General features: G+C 44.5%; 6 non-coding genes across 6 annotated transcripts; 2 read left to right on the forward strand and 4 right to left on the reverse strand.

Moving 5' to 3' along the window:
- The first annotated feature begins 201 nt into the window (after positions 1–201).
- On the forward strand, positions 202–273 carry TRNAE-UUC (transfer RNA glutamic acid (anticodon UUC)). The gene has a single exon. It is a non-coding gene; the product is annotated as a tRNA-Glu (tRNA).
- Positions 274–1,243: 970 nt separating this feature from the next.
- TRNAN-GUU (transfer RNA asparagine (anticodon GUU)) lies at positions 1,244–1,317 on the reverse strand. The gene has a single exon. It is a non-coding gene; the product is annotated as a tRNA-Asn (tRNA).
- A 4,794-nt stretch (positions 1,318–6,111) lies between these two features.
- Positions 6,112–6,183, reverse strand: TRNAH-GUG (transfer RNA histidin (anticodon GUG)). Its single transcript has one exon. It is a non-coding gene; the product is annotated as a tRNA-His (tRNA).
- A 713-nt stretch (positions 6,184–6,896) lies between these two features.
- Positions 6,897–6,970, forward strand: TRNAN-GUU (transfer RNA asparagine (anticodon GUU)). The gene has a single exon. It is a non-coding gene; the product is annotated as a tRNA-Asn (tRNA).
- A 4,838-nt stretch (positions 6,971–11,808) lies between these two features.
- TRNAV-CAC (transfer RNA valine (anticodon CAC)) lies at positions 11,809–11,881 on the reverse strand. Its single transcript has one exon. It is a non-coding gene; the product is annotated as a tRNA-Val (tRNA).
- Positions 11,882–15,845: 3,964 nt separating this feature from the next.
- Positions 15,846–15,919, reverse strand: TRNAN-GUU (transfer RNA asparagine (anticodon GUU)). The gene has a single exon. It is a non-coding gene; the product is annotated as a tRNA-Asn (tRNA).
- Positions 15,920–20,340: the final 4,421 nt, after the last annotated feature.

Below are 20,340 nucleotides of genomic sequence, written 5' to 3' on the forward strand. Positions count from 1 at the left end.
TGGCCTGGCCTCAGAGCCCGAAGTGTCGCTCATGTCGGGAGAGGTAAGGGCGGTGAGCAACAGGGCAAGGACTGGGAGCACTGCACAGCAGCATTCAGCCCTGGGCCGCTAGGAATTGTCTCTTTTTCTATTTTGCCTTTCTCTGAAAGCTGATCTTTCATAATTTTCACATGCAGAGGCCAAGCGGGGCTCTAGCGTGTTTCCCTGGTGGTCTAGTGGCTAGGATTCGGCGCTTTCACCGCCGCGGCCCGGGTTCGATTCCCGGTCAGGGAAGTCTTTCTCACACTGGGTCTTCGCTCGCGGGATTTTCCAACCGCACCGTTGGCTTTTGCCGCAAGACTCAGATGCAGACGAATCTCTGCACTGGTTCCCTAAACGTAGTTGACGTCTTGCCTCAAGATCCTTGGCATCGCTCAGGCTGGAGGAACGGAAGTGTGATGAACAGCCAGAGCGGGGGGTGGCCTGCCGTCTTTCTGCCTTCATGTCAGAAACCTGACGCCTCATTTACAGAGCTTTCATCCACCTGTAACCTGGGACTTCCGTTCCAAAAACTCGGTAAGAAAACAAAACCATAAAATATTTGCAACATGCAAAATTTTTGATATACTAACGTCGTATAGTCTGTACCGAACAGCACAGTTAACATTTTCCCGCGTTTGTTTTCTCACTCTCTCCTCTCCTTTTGTGTAAGAATTGTGACACTCCTGGAGGGTAAGCGCAGACATCTCACAACTCAAGATCACTGATTAGGCGACTGTCGTTGCTCCTTTCTTTGGCGTGTCCCTCCAAACCAGCTTCGGCGGGACCTGTCCTCCAAGAACACGGGAAGGCTTTGTCCTCGCGAGGAGGCCCCTCTTGACCCTTCAGGACCAGACAATCGTCCTCTTCAGGCTGTAAAGAAGCCTCAGGAGGAGTTTTATTCGGCTCTTCTCGATAAAGCAAGCCAGGCACCCCCTATGCTTTTAGGAACACGACCAGGCTGTCATCCCCAAGCCCCAGCGGCCCTCCAGAGGAGTCTGGAGGAGTGGGCTGTGGGGTCTTGGGTCATCTTGAGCATCACTAAAAGGGACCCAGAGGGTAAGGAGCACCATAATGCATGCCTCCACTCTTCCGAGGAATCCTAGATTCCTTCAGAGTTCTCTTGGCATAGGTTCCCTTGTTGTGGACAAGACATAGGTGATTATGAGTAATGAAGAGAGAAATAATCGCGAATCCTTTAAGCGCTAAAAAGGCCGGCCGTGGACGTCCCTGGGTGGGCTCGAACCACCAACCTTTCGGTTAACAGCCGAACGCGCTAACCGATTGCGCCACAGAGACACGCAAGGGGTTCTTCCCCTCATCTCCGTGGAGAGCAAGCTCTCCTTCCACGCGGGCGGAGCCACTCGTCTTAGGACCGCGGTGCCGGCTCTAAAGCCCATAAAATCCGAGAGGTGGAGTCGACTCAGCGTGTTCGTCCGGTGGGAAAGCCGTGAGTTGGGCGATTCCGAAGGCAGAAGGGCAGCCGAGGGTCCCCGCCGCGCCTTGCTCCACGCCTGCTTCAGATGCCAGCGCCCGGAGACGCCCGGGACCGCGATCACCTGGGCCTGAGCCCAGCGGAGCCCAAGGGAAGTTGAACTCCCAGTGGGCTCCGTAATACCTCCCGGTTTGCTCCGCCTTCGACCCGACAGCCTGTGCAGCGGGGCAGCAGTTTAGTAGGTGTGGTCGGTTGGCTGCAGCGGGAAAGAGATCAAGTCAAAAAAGGAAACGTGAAAAAGAGCGAGAGAAAGCAGAGGCATGGAGGAGAGACCTTACTGGAAGCCTGTGAGGAAGCTCGGGCCAGATCCTGAGAGATGAAGATTGTTTTTATTATGTAGCAGAATGAGGAGGAAGAATCGGAAAATAGCACGGAAGAGAGTAAAGCACGAGCATGTAGATGGCCAAGAATTCAACAGCAAAAATAGTGTGAATATATATATAAATTACTCCCAGGACCGCGATGCATCGTGACCGGACAGTGGTTATTGGTGTGTTGCGGCTACAGCAACTTGGGTCAAACCCCAGCCACAGCGGGGTACTTAGGTCTCTGATCGGTCATTCGACTGCTTTTAATGCCAGCACGAGCTAGTCCTCTTAGCAGCGGTCAGAGAGCAGAGCGTACCTCTGGCCCCACAGCACGATGCAGTCAGAAGAGAAATGACCCCCACAGTGCACAAATCTGTGGACGGCCGTTCAAAGCGAAATCTAGGTCTATTCCTTGTCTCGCTATTGAGCAGAAGAAGTCCCGAAGGGTGAAATACAGTCTCTCAAGGAGCCTTGTCTGTAGCTTCCTCTAAAGAAATAGTGGGGTCATAGCCGTTTTTCTAGTAGAGATAATTCAAGTATCAGGGAGCGTTTTTTTACGCTAAAGGAGAATGAGTTTTTAATGCGTTTACAATAAAATGCAAACTAGTTGTCATGGTCTTTATCAGCTTGTCTCCATCCACCGTCCAGTGATTTTTTTTTTATGGGAACAGCAAATCATTGAATTCTAGTTCACATAGTTAAAAGCACACATCTTTAATGCACAGTTTGTTGAGTCTGGGCAAATGCAATCACTACCCAGATCGAGTTAGAGAAAACTGCCATCCTCCCAGAAATGTCTGTTGAATCCCTTTCCAGGAATTTCGTGCCCTATCCTGCTTAGTTAATTTCTATTCTGAGATCTATTGCCATAGATTACTACTGCCTGCTATTGAGATTCAAATGAATTAACAGACATTTTTGTATCTGGCTTTTTCATACAATATTAAATTCATTCGACATATGCATATTTTTGTGTTTCTCACTTCTTAACTTTGATGTTGGAGTAATTTTGGTGTTACTCGGTGTTCTTCATGAATATTCTTGGTGTTTTGATGAATATGCTCTACCAATCTTTTTGTGTACTTGTGCATTCACAGGAGTACTGCAACTGCTGGGTCATGGAGTAGGTACAAGATTAACTTTATTAGGAATTGTTAGACAGTACTCTAGAATGGCTTTGAACCAGCAACTACAGTTGCAATTGCTCCACATTGGTGTCAACATTTAGTGTAGAAATTCTTTTAAATATAGCCATGCTGGAGGGTGTGTAATAATATCTCCTTATGGTATTAATGTGCATTTCCCTAACGAATAAAAATTTCAAAAAAATTTCCTTAAACCTTTGATCATTAAGATTTGCGATCCGGGAAGATCCCAGCTTAGGCTTCCCCGGAGAAGGACATGAGGTTGTTTGGTTGGTTGCTGGTCGACATAATGCCTCCTCCTGAGGCATCTCTCGGAGACAGAGACCTAGACTCAGGGTTTTGGGAGCAGGGACAGGTGCAGATCCAATGACTGACACAGCATTGTGCACAGGCCCGACCTCCCAAAACTTGGCCACATCTACACCTTGCCAGTTAAGCAAGGGCAGAATATATATTTTTTAAATTCTCTTTTATTTGATTCATGTTCTTTCCCCTGAGTAATTTGACTTTCTGATTCATCTCACTACCACAAACAAAGTGTTTCGATGCCATAATTAGAAGGTGGGTGTAGAAATCAATGCCAGAGTATCAAAACGATGATGATCAAAGCAAATGCCCCAACTTTTTCAACTGCTGTTGTTTCCAGTCCCCGTGGTCTCTACCATGCAGTGAGCACATTTTCCTTTTCCTGTCGGACACCAGCTCCGAAGACCTGTTGGGATAAATGTTGTTTCCACCATAAGGCAAGTGGATAGCCAGCGAGAGAGAGAAGGAAGGGATGTGATCGTGTCTGCAGAGGAAAGAAGTGGAATGTGTAGATGAGACAACACTGAGGCTGCGGATCCGTCGTTCTGGAGCCACTGCTGAAAGGTGGTCTGTCTGGTGGGCCAGGCTACAGATTCTCCCATGTGGGGGTGGGTGACGAGGGGAGGGAGCGATCTGGAGGGTATTTGCTTTAATTCCTTTGGGGAGCGTGGTTTAAAAATGGCGAAGGATGAGAGGAGTGGAGGGTGGTGACCCTGAGTGAACCTTGGTGGGCTAAGAGGCTGCGCTGTGCCTGGGTGGGTACGTGTTCACAGTTGCCTGGTAGGAGAGATGCCATGATCTTGAAGGTGCTTTCCCCAGGGCGTCAGGCTGTCCATCACACTTGTGAAGTACTGACCTCTGCAATTTCTCCACGTTTGAGAGGGAAATTCGACTGCAGAATTGGTGGGGTTTGGGTTCCGACTCTCTCCTGATATTCCTCGGTTCGTGGTGACGACATCTCTTGCGTGATGCCTCAACTGTGGTCTGCCTGCTCAGGGTGAGAGGCTCGCCACATCTCTGGCTCCAATGCTTGGGAATTTGGGTGTACACCCGCATATCCTGGCCCTCCTATTCCTGACCAAAGTGTGGATTGGTCACACTTTTTTTTTTTTTGCCATACCTCCTGTCTGTCCAGTTTGTGTTTGGGCGCAGTATCTGCTCATTGGATTTGGCACTGGTCTGGGCAGCCCTGCAGGCTGGCTGACAAGCACCAGCAGGAGAGAAGCCACAGGACTGGGATGGTGGGAAAACATAAGGGATGTCACCCAAAGGCCTCATGCTCAACCCTTGAGCTCCACTGTCCCTTTGGGGCCAGGTCAGAAGGAGGCACCCCTTCCAGGAACATGGGGCCCGAGACCTGCCTTCACAAGGAGGCTCCTGGCGCAAGCATGCCCTTTCTGTTCCAGGCCTAGCCAGCTCCATGGCCTCTCATCTGGCTTCCCCTCTTCCATCCCAGTGGTGTTGTTCGAGATAGTATGCCCCCCTCCCAACAAGCAGAAATGTCCCAACACCTCTCAAGTGCTTGGGGAGGGAGTTGAATCAATGTTTTCTAACAACTGGAGGACAGAGAACTTGTGGTGGCAGGAAGCAACCCCTTGCTTTGTTGGTTCTCTTGGCAGAAATGAGGGCCTGGAATGATGTCTTCTCCTCGAGGGCCCTAAGTCACTGGGCAAGTTGGCATCTCTCCCACTGCTCCTCAGGGAACAAAAGGAAATCCTGCAGGGTTGAATATTACCCAGAGGAGATGCCCAGAAAGCGCTCCAGTAGAGCCCAGAATTTGTGCACTGAACCACTTTGGAGTGATGTTTCCATTGACCCATCCTTCCCTCAGGGAACCTTGGAGAGCAGAGAAATGATGAAAGAGGATATGTCCTTCAGTGGCAGTAAAAAACTCCACTTTCTTCTGACTTGTCTCACTGCTCCCCTACTCCTCCTCTCTAGCATCTTTAGGATAGAAGGACACTGGTTTTGCTTTCCTTGCCAAATTCCTATCCATGGCGCCCGTACTTTTAATGGACAGTCATCTCATATCCACAAATTATAGTAGAAAGATATTCATATGAGCCTTTCCCAATGCTGTAGTTTGAAATTATCCAAATGTCCATCATTTGTAGTGTAGTTTTACATTAGTGCGATACTTACATATATATACATACTTATATATCAAAAATACAATGTTGCTTGATAATAGCTAGATAGAAAATTGTGTATTCTTTCACATGAACTTGAGGAAAGGATAAGCCTAATTTGCGGGGTAAACATCAGAATAGTGTAAAGTAGCAGGGGATGGATGGGCATTACCTGGAAAGTGTATCAAAGGGCCATGCTTGGATGCTAAAAATGCCTTGATCTATACCTTGATCCTGGTGATGATCACACATTTCAGTATTCAAATAGCCGCCCATTAATGACTTGTGCATTTTGTTCTGGTAAATGCACCGTAATAATTTCCTTTTAGTTTAAAAATTGGCAGTCGGATGTCCGAGAGTCTGGTGTAGACAATGACCAGACTGGAGTACACTATCAACTCTTTAAAGTCTGTTCTATTTTTGTGTAAAAAGGCCTCACTGATGTTTGAAATATATCCACCCGGAAGAGAAAAAAAAAAGATCCTTATGTGATGACCATTTCCTTTGTGGAAGGTACACACAAGGCTCATTTAGAGATTGAACCTGACCTTGAGATATTCTCTCTTAAATGGTGGGACGTGGAGCACGTGCAGAGAGCTTCAACCTAGTGCACCATTGGGTTGCCCTCCCTCCTCCTGAGCTCACTGCAGTTCGTGGCCAGCGAGAGGTGCTGCGTAGTCTACGCGGTTGTAAGTGCAAAAGGGAAACACTGCCGTGACTCGGATTCGAACCGAGGTTGCTGCGGCCACAACGCAGAGTACTAACCACTATACGATCACGGCACGCCACCGGCCCGGCGACAGGAAGCTGCTTTGCTCTACTAATTTTGACAGAAACCCATTCCAGTTACCGCGTTGCTTTCTTGTTGGACAACACCAGGTACGAGTCCGTTTCTTTTAGGTCCTCGCTTCGTTATTCCCTCCTCATTCTGATGCATTTCTCATCTGCCCTGCATCCAGGCTGTGCCTCTCTGCACAGGTCTCCTGGGAATTATCTTTGCTTTGTCCTGTTCGCCCCTGCTTCCCCCCCCCTTAATATTTCCTCTTTTGACCAACCTTCCCCATCCCCTTTCCCTTCCCGCCCCACCGACCGCTGCTGTGTAAAGTAAGGGCAGCGCCTGCGGCGCGGACAGTCGGGTGAAGGTGGAGCAAAGAACCCAGAGGAGCATCATGGAGCCCACCCGGCGCTCGGCTTCCCTCCGGCCCCACTCGTCTCAGGTCTGGCGGTCGCGGTCCCGGGCGTCTCCCGGGCGCTGGCATCTGAAGCAGATGTGGAGCCAGGCGCTTCGGGGACGCTCGGCTGCCCCTCTGCCTTCGGAATCGCCCGAAGCACGTCCCCACCGGACCAACAGGCCGCGTCGACTCCACTTCTCCGGTTTTCGGAGGCTTTGGAACGGGCGCCGCGGTCCTGAGAAGGACGAGTGGCTCAGCCCAGCGTGGAAGGAGAACTTGCTCTTCATGCGGAAGGGGGAGGGGAGGGGTGACTGTCCTTGCGTGTCTCTGTGGCGCAATCGGTTAGCGCGTTCGGCTGTTAACCGAAAGGTTGGTGGTTCGAGCCCACCCAGGGACGTGCCTCGGCTTTTTTAGGACCTGATTAAACGGTTTGCGATGTTTCTGGGCTGCACATCCTTTCATCTAGCCCTGAATGGAAGCCTCCATTGACTGCCTTGTCATCTGCGTCTTGTCCACAAGAAGAGAACCTAAGCCAACACCGTCGCTGATCCTCCCGGAAGAGCTCTGCAGGGAAACAGGCACTTGCGGTGCAGGATTCCTCGAAAGAATGGAGTGTTACCTCCGTATTCAACCCCAGTTGCAGCTTTAGCTTCGAGTAGAAACGAAGTTTTAGTGAAGTTTCATCCATTGTTTAACCCTTTATATATATGAAATTAATTGACTTCTATACCTTTATTACTACAAATAATACTACAGTCATGATTCTTGTACACATGTCTCTGGGTAGCGTGCCCAAAGGGCAATTGTTCATTCTATGAAGGAGTTTACATGGTTTTGTACATTTTCTCACCTTGGTTGGCTTATTAGCTATAATATGCCAACGAAGGTTATTCAGCAGTTGATGAAATTCTGTTATTTCAGCGACTGCTTTAGCCTTTATAGCTCATGTCTGTAGCTCACCACAATCTGCCTTCAAGCGATGCCATAGGTGTTCACATGTCTCCCCTGCCTGCCTTTATGCTATTGTCATGCATGTTATTTTGCATGTTATAAACCCCACAATCCAAGGTTATTACTTTTGCTGAGTGTCCCATGTTTTAAAAGAGATTTAATTAACAAGAAAAAATCTTATATATTATCCCATGTAGATCCCACGTCCCCTGCCCTTCATTCCTTTTTGTGCATCCAGAATTCCGTCTGGTGTGAGCTTTCTTTTGTGGGGAGGACTCCTTTAACCTTTCTTGTGGTGTGGGTCTCCCGGTAATTAAGTCTTTCAACATTTCTTCAAAGACTTTTTTGAGGGGAGGAGGCATAGAATTCTATGTTAACCTTTATTCCCTCAGTCCTTCAAAGATGTTTCTCCACTGTCTTTTTCACTTGCAGTGCTTCAGATGAGAAATCTGATATTTCTTCAATCTTATGTCTTATTCCTCTGGCTGCTGTTGAGATTTTTTTTCTCCAATTGATATGAGCAACTTAATTATTATGTGACTGGGTGTGGTTTTCTTCATATTTACTGTGCTTGGGGTTCGTTTGACTCCTTGGGTCAGTGGTTTATACTCTTCATTATGACTGGATAATTTTCTGTCATTGTTTCCCCCAAATGAGTCTGCTTTTGGGCCTAAAGCTCTGGTACATGGTAGCAGGAGGTCCTGAGGAGGATCAGCAGACCCATGCAAGTCAGCTACTTTAACCTCAGAGGGAGAGCTTAGAGCTTCTTTAGGTAAGTGGAGGTAACCTACTTCAGGTAACCTCTTCAAACAAGGGAGGAAGGGCTGCTTCTCAGGTAACCTGAGGCTTGGTGCAATTTAGGATTTCAGGAGCCCCAGGTTCATCAGAATCTGCCCATACAACCCCATCCCAATGATACCGGTCCTTCTTAATAAATGCCCTAACTTGAACATAACAGATCCTGTGATGTTGAGAGTTCAATTTAGATTTACTTTGCAGAACGCAGGTCTAGACTTATACTATTAAACAAGGTTTAAAGATTGTTTCTGTTTTCGTTTTAAAAATAAGATAAAAATAGAAGCTTTCAGTTCCCTAACCTAAATCTGGAGCTAGGATCTTAGAACTTTGAGCTCATCATTTTGTTTCCCCAATTCCTCCCATTTACATGCCGTTATTCAACCCAATTATACTCATATCTTCACTAAAATGTTCTATGGCAGCAACTATTTGGCCATTCTAACCCTTGCCTTCTATGGAAACCTATATATAGGTATATACAGAAGATGATTTGGGAAAATGTTTTGCTGCTGCGTGTCATGGACTGACAGTGTTCACTGACACCAGGGTCATTAATAATTTGAACTATAATCGAGTCCAAGATCCAATTCCAGATCATCTGTAACCATTCCATTTATGATCTGAATTCTAACCGAGGGTGTCACTAAAACAATGCTAAACACAGTAGAACAATGGCACCTCACAAAGACTTATGACTGGGGACTTCAGCACACTGGGTCTCTGCTACCATCCCACTTTCTTGTGCCCCTACACACAAACACACATTTTACTCCCTGCTGCACATATTGGGTAAAGTAGTTGTACTTCCTGGTTTCTCAAGAAAACTAGACTTCAATCACCTTGGAGGCCACAGTTTTCTGTCCCACTTGCCTCACCAGCCTTCTGCTTCCTCTCATCAGATTTTCATTTATTCCTGCCCTCCTGGAGTATGTCCTTCTTCAAGCCCCTGGCCCCCTCGCTCAGATACAGGAGCTAGATGGAGAATTGTGCTATTGTTTAAATAACTGCAGGCTTGTTTCCTGGATAGAAATCAACCCAAAGAAGAGCATTTGTTGTCCACTCCAGGTTAATTTTTTGTTTGTTTGTTTGTTTGTAGAAAACAAGCTTAGAAAACTAGCACTTGAATATTTGCTTTTCCTACAAAGAGAAATTTGAAGTGACACTGCTGGTGTCTGTGAAGTTAGCTCTGGGTAGTAAAAATTGAAAGCCCTTGCATTCACCATGGGGCTGAGGAGAAATGGCAGTCAAAACTGGCTGGAAGGACACTTATGATTCCATAAGATACATCACTTCCACCAAAGGGAAGTAACATTTCCATTGTACAGAACAGCATAATTTACAATAGCCAAGATATGGAAACAACCCAAGTGTCAATCAACAGATAAAAGGATAAAGAAGATGTGGCATGTATATACAATCTTGCCATTTCCTACACCATGGATAGACTTGAGGGTCTTTTGCTAAGTGAAATAAGATAAATAAAGACAAATAACATGTGATTTCACTATATGTAAAATGTTCTCTAAAAATATTTTTAAACAAATGAACAAACCAACCATACAAAAACAAACCCATAGATACAGAGAACAGAGTAATGATTACCAGAGGGGAAGTGGGGAGAAAGGAGGGGAAAGTGAGTAAAGTTATTTGTTGTGAATAATTTTGTTTTACTGCTAGCAGGACACAGAGAGTTAGGCAAGAACCAAGGCGGCGGCTGTTCTTCACTGAAGGGTCTCTCCCAAGCGGAGTAGTTCTAGCCCTCAGGCTGACTCAAGACCCACTGCCCACCACAAACCAAGCTGAGTCTGGAGGGCAACTAGTGCTGGGGGAATGACAACCTAGTCGTGTTCCTGCAAGCACAGGGAGCACCTGGCCTGCACCATTGAGGAAGGCCAAATTAATCTCCTTCTGAAACTTCTTCACAGTCTGAAGAGAACCAGGCGATAATGGTCCTTCACCTGAGGACAAACCTTCTGATGACCTTGGAGGACAGGTCCTGCAGAAGCTGGTTTTGAGGGACTCGCCAAAGGAAAGGAGCAACAGTCCCCTAAGCAGTGATCTTGAGTTGAGATGTCTGCAAGTTACTCTCAAAAGGTAGAGTAACTCATGTATATGGAGAGAGTGAGAAAGCAAATGTGGGAAGATGTTAACTGGTGCGTTTAGGTGAAGAATATATGCTGTTACTAATTTTTGTATGTTTCTGTTTTGTTTTTGTTTTTTAAGGAGTAATTGTCACTCACGTCCTAAGTTCTCTTTAGATGCGCACTCTGAGAGGGAGACGATAGGTTTCCGGGAGAAGAGAGGAGAGGAGAGGAGAGGAAGCCAGTGGCTGGCCAGTATGCTCATCACATCTCAAATCTCCCAGCCTGGGAGGGGCCTTGGACCCTGGAGCCTAAACTCATCAGTTTAAGAATTCAGTGCAGAGAATCTTCTGCATCTGAACATCACACTTCTAGAGATGAAGTGAAGCTAGCAGGGTGCAGAGATCCGGCAAAATTAATACTTCCCTGACTGGGAATCAAACCCTAGGCGTGGTGGTGAAAGTGCCCAATCCTAGCCACTAGACCACCAGAGGGAACTATATTATCCCTTATTCAGGGTCTCCAGGAGAAAACTGAGAAAGTCAACATTAAATCTGAGGCATGTGGAGAGCAGGAGAGAAGGGATTCCCATCGGCCCACGGCTGAATGCAGCTGTGCAAGGCTCCCGGCCCTGGGCCCGCTGCTCGTCACCCTTCCCCTCTCCCGCTGTGGGCGACGCTCTCTGCTCCGAGGCCAGGCCAGGCCTCACGTGGTAACCGGCTGGGTTCCCTCCTAGTCCAGCTACGTCTCTGTCCGCGGCAGAGCCGAGGTCATTCTCTCTTTCTGAACCTCGGTTTCCTTTTAAGTCAGGCGCAGACCTGGCTCTCAGCGGGAGATGAGCGGATGCGTCTCCTTGCTGCCCTCTGTCCTCAGTCCAGGGGCGCTCCCGGTAACGGCAGGGGTACTGGCTCCTTTTCCTCCCCGACCAGCTCAATTCGTGGAGCCTGAAATTCGCAACTACGCGTCTTTGACTCGAACCCTCGGTGCAGGGTTACTCCTCTTTTGTTCTGTCAGGCAAATCAACGTGTTCCGCAGGTGTGCTGAGGTGCGGGAAAGCCAAGTGTGCTTCACAGGGGTGAACTTTTGGTTTTCCGAGACTTAATACGTGTCAGCGTGTAGAGGAGATTTAGGCTCCAGGTGAGAAGGTGAGGGTATTTCTAGATGTAAGGGTAACCTGAAGTTGGCTGTGTCCTGTGCCCTCCTTGGACTAACTGGCATCTAAAGTGACTGAGAGCAGAGAAAGGAGGCCTGGTTCCTAGTGCAGAGTAGGCTTTCAGGTAGTAAGGGAAGTTCTTCTGTGTTTCCTGGGGAAGGAAAATGCAGCTGCGTCCGCAGTATTACTTCATGCCTTTGGACCCTTTTTGCTTTAATAATACAAACGTAAATTTCACAAAAGAAATAGACCTGTTTCCGCCCGGTTTCGAACCGGGGACCTTTCGCGTGTGAGGCGAACGTGATAACCACTACACTACGGAAACGACGCAGGTGCTTGCATTTAAGGGTATCTCCAGGAAAACCCTATTCTGGTCACCATTATTTTAAACTGAAGAATAATTCTGGGAGTTTCAGTGATCTCTCAGGCAGGAAAGGGGACGGTAGCTTCCCAGAAGCCCTCGCTTAGGTCTCCACGCCTTCCCAGAAGCGAGGACCTTCAGCCCCCCCCCCCAGTCTAGCTTGGGACCCCACATCCAACGCAGGATCTCCAGTTCCACAACTAAGCGCCTAGTCCAGGAGTGGCCTGGAAGCCGCAGAAGTAGCGGGTTTATGCGCTTCTGAGACGCAGGCGACCCCTCTGCCCAGGACTGTGGACGCTGCCCCTCCGGGCTGCAGACTCGCCCCTCGGTGGCCCTTTTCACGGAGAAACATGTGGCAATTGCGTGCTTGAAATGTGACTAGTGCGGAGAAATTGAATATTTATTTTTATTTTTAACTGCATACTAGATAATTAATTTAAATTTAAATACCCAAATACCCACATGAGGCTAGTGGCTACTGTATAGAGAGCACAGATTGAAGAATAAGTGTTTTACCATAAAATCATCAGCTTTAATCCTTATAGCAATAAACATAGTTAACTAGATTCACACATAATAACAATGCTGGATGGCCTTCTCCACCTGCTTAGATACAGTTGAATGTCAGTTCAGCCCGAAGAGGGCATCTCTGCAGCTGCCTTTGCTTCCTCCTCAGATCCCCACATCTTCACCAAGGGACCAGGAGCCTCAGCCAGTCCTGCTCTCTCACAGTGGGGTCTCAGCTGCCTTGGCTGATCACACAGCTGCGCCCAGATGGTGGCTTCACATGTTTCCTCACCAGTCTGATTGATATCACTAGAGCACTGTGTGGGCCCCAGTATTGTATTTTGTAGGAGTTCCCTTGTTTTTGAAGGTTCTTGGGACAAGAGCAAGAATCAAGGCTCTGGTTGGTGGGAGATCACATCTACCTATGCATTCTTTGTGTGGATTAAGAAACAGTCATGTCAGCAATTGCTAACAGTGATAAAATATTTGTTCCATCCCCAAGAACTGCTTTTGATTCCCACTAGCAGTGATTTATTGAATTTTTCAAAGCTAATTTCTCTGTTCACAGACAAGACTACAGAATAAGAATGGAAGTTACAGAAACAATGGCCTTAAAGCGTAAGAAAAATGTGTTGAGGTAGGACTTGGGGGATCATGGAGAAGTCTTGGCCTTCAGTGGGAGCCAAACAGCCAAGCCCAGGGACGCTCAGGCACCTGAGGGGCTTCCACACTGGATGCCTTCAGTCCTTCATTCCTCGAGCCCCTCCTCAGAGGGAAAGAGCATCCTTAAGCAAAGCAAAAGCACCGTGAGCCTCCCTGATTCAGCAGACACAGAAGATGGGACACTCAGACCAGAATGGAGAGACAAAGTGGTTTAAACACAGAGAGAATTATGATGAGTTCATTAATAATACATAACTGGAAACTGGCTATTTAAAGACTGAGAAGGACCTATCTTCCAACTGTTTAAAGGCTCAGTTTTCCATGGAGGGGTCTTCATCCCAGAATATGTATTAAAGCTACCTATGTTGCATATACAGACAATATGAAAATTATATTTCAACATTAGTGGTAAAGAAATTTTGAATCAGTTAAGTCACAAGTTTACTTATAAAAATGGGGGAAAGTTATTAGAATGTTGTCATTAAGTAAAGACAAAAACAAGATTTATAAAAGCCAGAAAAGAAAAAGAAAAAAAACCACAGAAGGCTCAAGAATGGGGAGTTCTATTTTTCTTTTCCTTGGTAAACAGATGATCTGAAAGCCATCAGACAGCTTATCTGGATGGTTATCTGACAAAGCTGACTGACTAATGAAGGAAATGTTTTTGGCTATATGTGGACGCTGAAACAATTCTTGAAAGGTTAACTGCGAAGTGAATGTGGCGACTCCTTTATATGGAATACCTGCCAGTGCCCTCCCTTTGGCACCTTGGAGATAGTTAAACCTCATGGAACTACTTTTCTCATCAGCATTTCTCCATTTCATCCCTCCACCCTTCTTTGGCTCATAATTATTCTTAAAAGAGCAGATTTGATCATGAACACTTTGTTCTCTCTTTGACACGGTATTAACAGCTGGAGGTCAGCTGAAGGTAATGGTGGTGAGGCACATATAAGTAAGTAATCAGCTATCAGGTAGTGAAGGAAAGTCAAAAATCTGAGGACAGCAAACTGTGTGAACCCAGCAAACTACAGCATTCCCCAAGTAAAATGGTATTTCTGTTGTCAGATAATCTATCAGGAAATTAGAGCAAAGAGGAAGGAAAAAGAGAGAAAGTATGCAGACAACCAAAGATTAAATAATGTATCAAATCAATTTAATATTAGTCAAAGGATTAAAGTTAACTGTAGATCTTGAAATTGTCATTTAGGGTGACATACAATGGAGCATGAGAATGTTGGAATCATATTGATTTTTATGGAATTGCATATTAGATTATACGAAAACATTTACCAAAAATTATAAGTAGAATAATTGAGCTCTCTGGTTTCTAGAATTATAAGTATTAATTCCCCCTTTAAAGATATTTCCTAGTGTATTTAATATATTTGAACATATAAATTTAAATTTTCAGATGTTTAAATACTTACTGGATATAATGTTTGCTTGTTTGACAAGTGCGTCCAGTATAGGAAATTTTTAAAGTGTAGCTTAATTTAGATTTTCAAGCCAAAAAAACCCCAAAATTTATATACTAGACTGTTATGCTATGATTATTTTATACATTTTGTGATAATCTGAAAAAATATACAATCATTTTAGACCCAAATTTTTAAACCAATCTAATTTTTCTGAGTCACTTTGATTTAAAAAAATCCACATAATATAAGCTTTTAAAATGTCATTATATATCAAATATATAAATTATTTAAATTGTTGAAAGGCATTAAGATAAACTGTCAAAGAATAATATAGAGATGGTATTTGCATGCTAATTCCCATTTAATAGGAGGGAGAACAGGCATTAGATTGTTTTCATCAAATTAAAAGCATAACCAAAATTTATAAAGAAAAGAGAGGAAGGGAGGAGGAGAAAACATCTGGGACCAGTGACATTTCTCTCTCTGAATAAGCTGCTTGGGCAGGAAGTCCTCAAGAGATTGTTCTGGCCAGTCATCCCTGGATCCGTATGCAATAGAAGGTCTCTGTAACGTCCACAATGTCCCTCTGCTGTACCCTCCACCTTAGTTAAGTCAGGAGGGCACCACTCCTTTTATTAGAGTATAAATAGATATATAGAAAGAGCATTGTGCTGGCAAGTAAAAGAAGAAAAGTTGGAAAAGAAATTGCAATATAATCGTGTCCTAACTCTGGGGAAGGCAAATTTGCAGGATTTACTAAAATTAGAAGCATATGAACACGAAGTATAGCAATTGCACTACCAGCTCTCTACACTGTGGAAATGCCTGCCCAAGCGGTCACAGGTATGTGGACAATAATGACGGTTGCATAAAACCGTCAAACCAGCTTAATTTCAAGAGTTAAATACATAACACACAAACCATGGAAGAAAAGCCTTCATCGAAAATAATGCACAGGATAATTATGATGGTGATTTCACTGATAACATTATTGATAGAGCAATTAGTAACTGTTGGTCTCCTATTATGGTTGGAAAACACGAGACACATAAAATTTTGCTTGTCTAAATCGATAAAGGGTAGAATAAATATTTTACCTCACTAGAAGGAGGATTCCTATCTTTTTCAGGAGCTCCTGAGTTACACAGGTATGGAGTCAAACATACTATCAGAAGATGTTTTGTGAGAATAGCTCTGAAAAGAAGGGGTGACCCTGATTGGCAGCAGAAGTGAGATGGATAAGACACAGAACGGGAGATGGTAAATTTTATGTGAGCAAACGTACAGGTAATAATCATAATGGAATGCCTTGAACAGATTTTAAAACCTAACCCTATCGTCCCTGGGTGGGCTCGAACCACCAACCTTTCGGTTAACAGCCGAACGCGCTAACCGATTGCGCTACAGAGACTGCGATGCAAGGCGCTTCTGGACTCTCCGTGGAGGAGGTACATACTTAACTCCCAGGCTGTCTCGCAGGAAAATGTTGCAAGTTCCAAAGCCTCGGAAAATCGAAAAGATGAGAACGACGGATCGTTTATCCCGTTTGAAAGTGGTGCCTTCGGTGATCCCGAAAGTAAAAGGGCAGCAGAATGGCCTCACTCCGCCTTGCCCCTTACCCGCCTCAGATGCCCTCGCCCCCGGACCCACCCTCGGCCGGGACCCTGGGGACCCGGACCGCAAGGAGTGCAGGGGAAGCAGAACACCCGCTGGGCTCCCGCGATGGCTCTGCCCGTTTCCTCGCCTACACGCCGTGAATGGGAGTTTGGCCACCCCTCCAAGAGGCCTCCGGGGCCGCTGTGGTGCTTGGGCTTCCTGTGTCCATCACGCGAGCTCCACGAGGGCAGAGGTCGCACTGGTGGTCGCCCTTGTGTCCGTGCGCCCGGAACAGGGTCTGCCACTCACCAGGGTGCTCTTAGGACTTATTGGATTGATAGCTTGTCGAGCTGATAACGTTCCCCACCCCCAATTTTCTGCTAACAGTAGATAACTGAAGTTTAATGCACATAGAATACATGGCCTGATGAACTTTGATGAAAGTAACCAGTATAGAAATCAAGTTAGAGAAAATTTTCATCAGTTAAAAATTTCAGTGCTCCTTTCCCATCAGTCCTTACTCTACCCCCATTTAGGCAATCACCATTCTGATTTCTATCTCCACAGATTAATTTTGCCTGCTCTTGACATTCTCACAACTGAATATACTTTTTTGTCTGGCTTTTTTTTTAACTTAAGATAATGGTTTTGAGATGGATCCATTTTGTTGTGTGTATCAGTAGGTCATTTTGGAATTAACCAATGAGTGTTATTACAATGTGTGAATACACTACAGTGATGGACAATTGGGCTGTTTCCAGGTGTGGATACTGTGAATAAGGTGGCTATGAATATTCTTGTATAAGCCTTTTTATGGGCTTGTGGGTTCATTTCTTTTGAGTATAAATCTAGTAGTGGAACTGCTAGATCGTGGGGTACTTACATTTTAACTTTATTACAAACTGTCAGTTTTCCAGAATAGTTGCCTTATTTTACTCACTACTAGCAACAAGGGGTACAGTTGCCACACATTCCTGTCAGTAAGTGTTGTTCTCTGTCTCTTAAATTTTACCCATTCTGATAAGTGTGTAGTGGTATATCAGGTAAATTTGTGATCCCCTGATGAGTAATGATGTTGAGAGTACTTTCTGATGCCTTTTGGCAAAAGAAATCTTTTGTGAAGAGACTTGGTTCAAGTGTTTTTTCCACCTTTAATAGGCTTGACTTTTATTTGAATTTTTACATAATTTTTATTAGAGTAAGTTTACAGAAAAGTTAGAAGATAGTACAGAGAATTTTCATACACTCCACACCCAGTTTCCCCTGCAGTTAACATCTTACATTACAATGATACATTTGTCATAATGAATGAATGAATACATTATTATTAACTAAAGTCCATATTTTATTCTGATTTACTTAGTTTTTACTTAGTGCCCTGATTCTGTTTCAGGATTCCACCCAGGATACCTCATTCATTTAGTTGTTATGTCTCTTAACACTCCTTTTAACTGTCATAGTTTCTCAGAATTTCCTTGGCCCTGATGACCTTGAAAAGTCTCAGGAGTACCGGTCAGCTATTTTTTAGAATGTTCCTCAATTTGAATTTGGCTGATGTTTTTCTTATGACTAGACCGGGATTCTGGGTTTGGGGAAGTAAGTGCCATTCTCGTGACTTTGTCTCATGGGAATGTACTATCGACATGACATCACACTTGTGATGTTTGTCTTGATCTTCTGGCTGAGGTAGTGTTTGTTAGGTTTCTCAAATGAAGTTATTCTTTTTACCCCACTTCCATGCTGCCTCTTTGGAAAGAAATCACTGAGTAGCCCACACTTGAGGAGGGTAGAGTACGTAAGTTACTTGGGATACTTCTGCATGGGACATTTTTCTATTTTCTTATTTATGTATTTATATCAGAATGGACTAGTGAATATTTATTTTACACTGTGGGGTTATAATACAACACTATTTTATTTATGTTGTTGCCCAAACTGTTCCATTTTCAGCCACTGTGAGCTTTTTCAGTTGTCTTCTGTCCCTTTGGCATACCCTCATCATTGTGGGGTTTTTCTTTTTTTTTTTTCAATGTGTTTATTTTTTCTTCAGCACTTCCCTGCTTCCTAGTACTGCTAGATACTCCTGGCTCAGCTTGTGCATTTCCTGCCCCAGTCTTGGAAGCAGCCACTAGTCCAAAGAGCCCTGTTCCTTTTATTAATGACAAAGGACATTCTCTTATTGATGTCTAAATACTTTTTATATTCAGAATTTGAGTCATTTTTTAGATAAATGTATTGCAGCTAACTTCTCCCAAGCTGGCTTGCCTTTCCACTTTCTTATGACAGTTTTTTTTTAATGAACATAAGGGTTCTTTTAAAAATTTTTATGAAATCAAATTTATGTATATACTTTTTCTTTTATCATTAAGGCATTTTTGTTCTCTGAGAAATCTTTCCTAGCCCAGGATTGTGACTATAGTATCCTATGTTTAATTCTGGGAGCTCTAGATATTGAATTTTCACTTTTAAATTTATGATTCATCTCAAATTCATCTCCTGAACACATCAGACTTGAAAATACTAAACACTAGAGAATCATGGTGCACTCACAAACAATATGACATCACAGAAATCTGCTTTATATATTTTTTCTGCTTTTTTATGTAAATATATTCACAGTATTTTCTTACTATGCTCTAGTGCTTTCCTCCCTTCACCTTCGTAATTCTCTCCTCCAAGCCCCTGGGTGGGAGAAGTGGTAGAAGCATTAGTGTGTAGAAGCCAATGATTTTCCTCCCTAACTGTCATTACAAAATGAGGAAGCTTCGACTCTGCTAATGTCAGCACCCCTCACATCTGCTAAACTGGTGATTAGAAACTAGAATGTGACTACTAACCATAAGCATCTCTAAACACCTAAACACCAATGGTTCCATAACCTTATTTACCACCAGCAACAGCAGTGGGAAGGTTGCCTCTCCACAGTTCCCCAACTCTCTTGAGTGCATCTAATTTCTAACCAGAACTCAACCAGAACTGGAGAAACCTAATTTTTAATTTTTCAACCTCTTCAACTAGAAGGAGATTGGAATGGATTTTGAGTGAGCCAATCCACACTTCTGTCATTTTAAATCCCCACAGCAGCACTGCATATTTTTAAGAGGCAGTCTATTCTTAAATATGCAGAGAGAAGATGAGATAAAAGAACTTATGCTGAAGTCCTTAACATGTCAGTGACATGGATTCCAAAAACACTATAGGGAAACAATTTGTCCAAGCAGACCAGTCTAATTAGCAAAGACAGGAAGATTAAACACAAAACAAAACAAAGAACAACCACAACCACAACCACAACCACAACCACAACACGTGAAACTATACAATGATGTGGTAGAAATGAGCCTATGACAGGAATTCCCAACACAACACTAATAACTGGTCATTGTAATAGATTCACTCTTCTCAGACTGGATATAAAAGTCAATTCTAGATATAGCAGTTTATTAGACAGAAGCGGTTTAAGTACAGTACACATCTCTAGCAGACTAATTTTAAATTAAAAAAGAAAGAATGAATGAAAACATGAATATCAGAAGAAGATAAAAAGCAAAAGAAAGCTTTAAATTTGGTAGAGGAGTTACATCCTAGCATCTACTCTCCATTTTCTCCCCTGAACCGGCCTCTCTGAGTGGCGGGAGCACAGGGTATGAGGAAAAGCAGAAATCGTGGAGTGAAATTTTCATCGATTCGCTTTTGTATAGGTCTCTGTAAGGCATAAGAATTTAATAGCAAGATTCAATTCTTGGCTTTTTTAACAGGGACTCAAAATAGGCATAGGAAGAGAGAGACTCAGTTGTCACCCAGATGTTCTGCAGTAACTCAGACACAGCCCCAGTAGTCCAGACTCTCGAACGGTCCCTGGATCCTGAACGCCTAGTTGGGAGAAAGAACCCGTGTTGGTCTCAAGGTTGGGAAGGGCGGGTGCGGGCGGCACCAAGCAACGGGAGGTCAAAGAGAACGTGTCAGCAAGTGAAGGAATGAATTTTTCATCGGTCCACGCCAGATGGGGACCAGAGGCAGAAGCTCCATGAATTTCTGGTATTTTTTTCTGCAGAGATCTACTATCTACTTGTAAAGAGCCTGCTTCAGAACTAGGTCTCTTCTAAGCCGAAATTTGGATTCGAATGTCAAAAATTTACAGCTTTGCCTGACATAAATCGCTGATGCAAGACCTTGCTCTGGGATATATTGTTTGTTGACTGTGCCTTCAGCAGTTAAAAAGAACACTGGGGGCAA

The sequence above is a fragment of the Vicugna pacos genome, chromosome 21, assembly GCF_048564905.1.
Source record: "Vicugna pacos chromosome 21, VicPac4, whole genome shotgun sequence".
Taxonomy (NCBI): domain Eukaryota; kingdom Metazoa; phylum Chordata; class Mammalia; order Artiodactyla; family Camelidae; genus Vicugna; species Vicugna pacos.